The following is a 6766-nucleotide window of genomic DNA, read 5'->3' on the forward strand; positions in this document are numbered from 1 at the left end:
CTCTGAACCTTCCTCTCCTCGCCTCATATGTCTCATAAATTTTATCACTTGAGCTATCCTTCGATGACACTATGTAATTATGGTTTGATTACACTTAAATTAAACTACAATTAAGTTAGAATTTCTAAAACACGTATCAAAATATTATTTTGCTACTTAAGATAGAGTGGTATTTTACCTAACTTTTATCTTGGGTAATTTAGATAACTTCAATATTAATATAAAATAACTACAGAAATTAAATACGTACGATATAAAACAAATAAAGGTGAATGAAAGCAATGTGTTGATAGTAAGGATCATGCATGCACATAAAATATTCTCATTCTTATTTTGTTCTCTCAGCAGAGATTGTTAAACTCTTTTGATGACTTAAAAGTGTATGAGTTTTGTGAAAAGTTTAATTACAATTATTTGTGATCAAATTCCAGTTGCTAAATATACATGACTTTCAGTATAAGAATGTTACTTTGTTTCTATTGGTTCAAAGGAAAATTATGAGAAAACGTACGTGACTAATTATACAAGACTTAGTTTTACATAACAATATAAAAAATATCTAATTAGCTGTATCTGGTATACGATTTAAAACTTCCTTAATCGTATAAAAAATATCTGACAACTGACAAGTAACAAGTAACAAGCACCGTTAAGCGCATTAATGCATACACTCAATATAAAAATTACGTATATTTTAAACTTGAGCTGGCATTAAGATGTTGGCATGTGTGAATGATGATGGTTTTTCCGACCCATTTAATTTTCATATCATTTTGTAGTCAGTCATAATTCTTCCATATTTGAACAAAAGACAAAGTGTTTATCATTTTTAACAAATAATTAAGTGGCTCATTCCAAAAAATTATACTCCTTTCGATCATCCCTTATAATTATAAATTGTCCACACGATTAAAAGTAAAGTTAGTTAATAATAATAAATTTGTAGATTATTTTTAATAACTTTCCTAAATTGGCCTTATCAATTCAACAATTCGTCTCTCTACTAATAACTTTTTATTTTCATTAGAACTCTCACTCTTCATATTAATATTCTAGTATGGCTTAAAGCTTATTTGACTAGCTTAATAGCTCTTTAAAAATGTTTGGTAAATGAGTTTATTTCAATAACTTAAAGCTTTTTTAAAAAGTTATCTACATAGAATTATAGCTTAAAACTTAAAGCCAATTGAATTTATTCTCATTTTTATCTTTATCATTTTAGTAAAATTTTTCCATCACCCTTTTTATATTTATATAAATGCTAAACCCTAATTATTTTTATTTTGAAATAATTACTACTCAATTTTTAATATAAAATTCAAAAAAAAACATTTTATTAATTTACACAGATATAAGCTTATTTTATTTTAGTCTATTTAATAATAATAAAAATATGAAATTTTTTTTTTGGTGCACAAGAAAATTAACAATATCCCGAGCCAGGAAGAGCAGAACACGATCCTGAGGTCAAGAAAAGTAACACCACACTGCAAACTGACACTCATTCTTGCAAGGAAGTCCCCGAGACCATTGGCCTCTCGACATATATGGTAAATACACACATCCCAATCGCGTGAGAGAAGAAGATGCAGATCCATAAGGGCAGCAACATACATATGAAATCTGAGCTCATCTTTCAGAAGGGCTTTAACTAACTCCAAACAGTCAGAACCACACTGCACCTTCCTGTACTCCTTTTATTGTTCTGGTGCCTAAATAAATTCCTATTGCAGGTCCCTCATATTTTTTGGTCATTCTCACTCAAGTGACTGAATCCTGTTTCTATAGATGAAATGATGAATTCAGAGTTTGGAAGACATTTTAAGGGTTATACATTAATTACTTTTGATTCTTCAAGGTCACAAGGTAGCTTTTCATATGTACGCAAACTTGTGAGTTGTGATCACCTGTTCAATGTCCTTATGTGCATGAGTTTATCTAGATGTTGATTTAGGAGTAGTAATTATGTGACTTCTCAGTCTATATTATCCTGCTATAATTTTTTTTCACAGACATGTCTGTTGGGCTCATTGGAAGAAAAATTGTATCTTCAATTCTACTTGAATTGCTCATGAGGAAAGATAATTTATTTAACATTCATGGCTTAATTGTTAAAAACTATTCTCTGAACCAGGACATTAATCAGAATGTGATAATAAAAAGTTAACATTAGTGAAGACTGAAGATTGCCCCATCTTGTGATTTAAACCTTGATTAATTTCGTTGAAATAATTAGTCTTTGCATGCAAGTTTTGACATCTTTTTTCTCTAAATTGGAAATAAAAAGGCTACAACAACTCATTATTGAAATGATATTTTTCCTTCCTATTAAACGTTTTTATCAAGATCCTTCTGCAAGTTGTCCCAAGCTATTTTGGTTTCCTCACTTTTTTCACTTGACAGATAAAAAGTGGTGGCATTTCAGAAACAAGTTAAAGTTTATGCAAAGATTTTTATGGCAGAAAAATATAAGTCTCCTACCTCAATTCTAAGCAACATGAAATGATTCAAGTAGGTTCCCTTATTGCCTAGCTGGTGCCTACCTCTTTTGATTCTATTTCCCAGCTTGTTGCTATTGCACTTTCTTTTCAATACATCAGAAATGCAGAATGCAAATAAAGAAACTCTAAGCTTGAACCATGTCATTAACTTCATAAATTTAAAAGAGAAGCTTCTGGATCAAATTATAAAGACACCAAAATGTAAACTGTCAAGAAAATGAGTTAGATTTAGGGTTAAAAACTATAACCGTCCCTGAACTTTGAGCGAGTTTTGAAAACCGTCCCTCGCCGGAAAATTATCTGAGAACCATCCTCAGACTTTCAAAAACAATATTAACCCATCCCTCCGGTTACCATAGCTCCGACAACCCCCTTATGTGACATTCCACATCAATTAATGAGATGACGTGTATTTTTTTTTAAATTTAATTTATGTCTCTAATTATCTAACACTAATTTTAATCCCTAATCAGTAAACATAAATCCCTAAATCTATCTACACATAAAACCCCCAAATCTGAGTTAGGGTTCATCGTGTTCATCTTCTTCTTCTTCGTTTTCTGGGAAAGCAGAGGAAGAACCAGGGGACGAGCGCGACCAGGAAGACGATGATGGATGTAGGGTGCCATAGGAGGCTGATGCCCACCACGGAGAGGACGATGTTGAAGTAGTTCACGCGGAAGTGGGTGAGGTTGCACTTCACGCGTAGCCTGGCTTCGCCGAGGGAGCACATGCGCGTGAATGAGTAGAGCGCGAAGACTTCCTCCCATGGGCGGCGCGTGGGGAAGACCGGCTTTGAGGAGGGGGTTGTGCGAAGTGGAGGCTGGTGGAGTTGGAGGATGAGGGTGAGGGGAGGGAGCTGTATTGCGGTGGTGGTGGTGGTGCTGAAGATGAAGCAGATGATGAAGAAGGCATCACAACATCACAGAGCTGGAAGAAGAAGAAGGTAATCAGATTAGGAAAGTTGGAACCCTAACTCATGAATTGGGGAAAAGGAAATCAGATTTGTTTTGGGATAATTGGGTTAAATAAAAAAATTAGGAATTTTTTAAAATTTTTAATAATAAAAAAAATTACACGTCATCTCATTAATTGACGTGGAATGCCACATAAGGAGGTTGCCGGAGCTATGGTGGCCGGAGGGACGGGTTGATATTGTTTTTGAAAGTCTGAGGATGGTTCTCAGATAATTTTCCGGCAAGGGACGGTTTTCAAAACTCGCTCAAAGTTCAGGGACGGTTATAGTTTTTAACCCTTAGATTTATGTAGAGAGAACTTTATTTGCCATCTGTGATCCCTAAGTAAACCTTTCACATCAACTACATCCAAAATTAGAACATACAATTGAGCTATTTTTAGCAAGTCTGCCCACTCTCTAACATTTTGACCTGGAAACACTTTTTTGTGCCCTCAAGTAGGTGCTACATAGTAAGTGATAGTAGGAATTGAATTTTACTATGTAAGCTTCAACTTAAGCAATTTCTAGGTTGTAAACAAAATAGTTAAGATAGAATTTGGAGTTTTAATGGACCAATTGTATATGACTTTCCAGCACTGGTGCTCCAAATCAATTTGTGAAGGTGACAGGCAAAGAAGTAATCTAGTGGATTCAGTTTGGTGTGTGAATATATCTTGGTTCTCAAAGCATTGCTTGTTGTGAAAATGAAAAATAGAGAGATAAGGAGTATATGAATTCTACATTCAATTCATAGCAATCTGTTACATTTAATTCAATTGAAAAAAATAAAATACAATTGCAGAAAATGAATTCTACATTCAATTCATTGCAATCTGTTACATTTATAATGCAAAAGCAAAACTAGAAAAATAGAAGAGTGGTTCTCCTTGATTTAGGCCACTAACCATTATCCCCAAGATTAAGCAACCAATCCATTGTTTTCATGATTTAAGCCATAAACTGTAACAAACTTAATTATTTCAAACACTACATCAGGAAAAAACAAATTTAAAACTTACTTTACTGTACTTAGTTGCAGCCCTGAAGCATATAATTAACACTCCTCTTGCTTTAGGCACTGTAAATTCCATTCAGTTGTCTCAGTGACTCTAACTTACTAACTGGCAGTTGTTTTGTAAACAAATCTACCATATGCTACAACTTCATTCTAACATAATTGTTCTTTCAAGTAAGGATAGCCCTAGAGGTAACTTGATCCTATTAAGTGGAATATTCAGAATGTCAACTAAAAACATTAAAAACATTCAAGCAAAATTATTAAACCAACTAAGCTTCTTCTTCAACTTGCGCCTGGTCGAAGTAGCAATGGACTGGGTCGGCCCAGTAGTGCTTCCATACTCTTCATCACTGTCCTTATGAGTCCAACCATTGTTGATCTTGGCCATCACAGGTTCAAATATGCTCTTAAGCTCCCTTAACAAGTCAACAAACACAAACGCCTCTTTCTTCTGGCCACCATCAAGCAACTTTTCGCCCTTTACAATAGCTGAATTGATTTCTACTTGGACCATTGGGGGAAGCTTAGAACTGACACTCTCATCCCTCATAAGCTTTTTCATGTTGTAAAGGTAATCATCAACAGCTCTTACCGCTTCAACTTTCTTCTTGAACTTCATATCTTCAGCCTTATAATTATCAGCTTCTTTAATCAATCTCTTAATTTGTTGAGAAGATAGTCTTCCTTTGCAATTGGTAATGGTAATCTCATTCTTATTACCAGTTATTTCATCCTCAGCAGAAACAGTTAGAGTACCATTTTCATCTATAGCAAAGCACACATCAAAAGGATAGCCACGAGGAGCACGAGGGAGGCCAGAAAGAATAAAAGAGCCTAACAAATTGTTAACACTGGCTCTTGTCCTCTCACCCTCATAAACCTCAATCCAGATACGGGATTGGTTATCTTCAGGTGTGATGTATCTTTGTTTCTTCTTTATAGGAATAGTGGTATTCCTTGGAACCACTATACTCATGAGATCTCCTCTTGTAAATATACCAAGAGACAGTGGTGAAACATCCATCAATACCAAGTTTGGAACATTCGTAGCGCCATCAGTCAACAAAGCCGCTTGCACAGCTGCACCATAAGCAACAGCCTCATCAGGATTGATGCCCTTGCATAGTTCCTTCCCATTGAAAAAATCTTGCAAGAGTTGCTGCACTTTGGGAATCCTAGAAGAACCACCAACAAGGATAACATCATCAATGTCACTCTTGTCCATCTTAGAGTCTTCAAGACACCTCTCAACTATCTCCATACACTTCTTAAAGAGATCAATGGTCAGTTCCTCAAATCTGATGCGAGTAATTGTTGAACACAAGTCAGTGTTCTCAAATAAAGCATCTACCTCAATGGTGGTATCTGCGGTGAATGAGAGTGTCCTTTTTGCCTTCTCACACGCACTAATGTCCTTCTTGTGCTTCCTCTTAAACTCCTTAACAAAATGGTCTACCATTCTGTTATCAAAGTCCTCTCCTCCAAGGTGAGTGTCACCAGCAATGGCCTTCACCTCGAAGCTGTCATCCTTGATTGTGAGAATAGACACATCAAAAGTGCCTCCACCGAGATCAAAGACGAACACATTTCGCTTTCCAGCAAAACTGGATTTATTTTGAAGGCCATATGCGAGACCTGCAGCCGTTGGTTCATTGATTATCCGCATAACATTGAGGCCAGCAATGGCACCAGCATCCTTGGTGGCTTTTCGCTGAGAGTCATTGAAATAAGCAGGCACAGTGATGACTGCATTCTTCACAGGTGACACCAAGAATGCCTCAGCAATCTCCTTCATCTTTGAGAGAACCATAGATGAGATTTCCTCAGGAACAAGGCGTTTTTCCTTACCCTTGTACTTAACAACAATGGTGGGTTTGTCATCAGTTCCTGCAATGACCTTGAAGGGCCAGAGCTTAACATCATCCTGAACAACTGAATCGCGATATTTTCTACCAATCAATCTCTTTGCATCTGCAAAAGTAAAAACAATATGATGTATAATTCATTTTGTTCTGGTCAAAACATAGCAGTCATGAATGAAATTAAGATGCAAAAACTATAGAATATTAATTACCAAAGCAGTGTTTGATGGATTTACTGCAGCCTGATTTTTTGCAGCATCACCAATTAATCTTTGGGTATCTGTGAAAGCAACACAGGAAGGAGAGGTTCTGTTTCCTTGTTCATTGGGAATGATCTCAGCTCTATTGTTCTGTCCTTGCCATATAGCAACACATGAGTAGTGCCTAAATCAATTCCTATTGCAGGTCCCTCACATTTTTTGGCCAT

The 6766-nt window shown here is 35.8% G+C and overlaps 1 pseudogene; it reads right to left on the reverse strand.

The window, feature by feature from the left end:
* Positions 1-4454: 4454 nt before the first annotated feature.
* Positions 4455-6766, reverse strand: LOC130729623 (heat shock cognate 70 kDa protein-like; annotated as a pseudogene).

The sequence above is a fragment of the Lotus japonicus genome, chromosome 1 (assembly GCF_012489685.1).
Source record: "Lotus japonicus ecotype B-129 chromosome 1, LjGifu_v1.2".
In the NCBI taxonomy this organism is placed as follows: Eukaryota; Viridiplantae; Streptophyta; class Magnoliopsida; order Fabales; family Fabaceae; genus Lotus; species Lotus japonicus.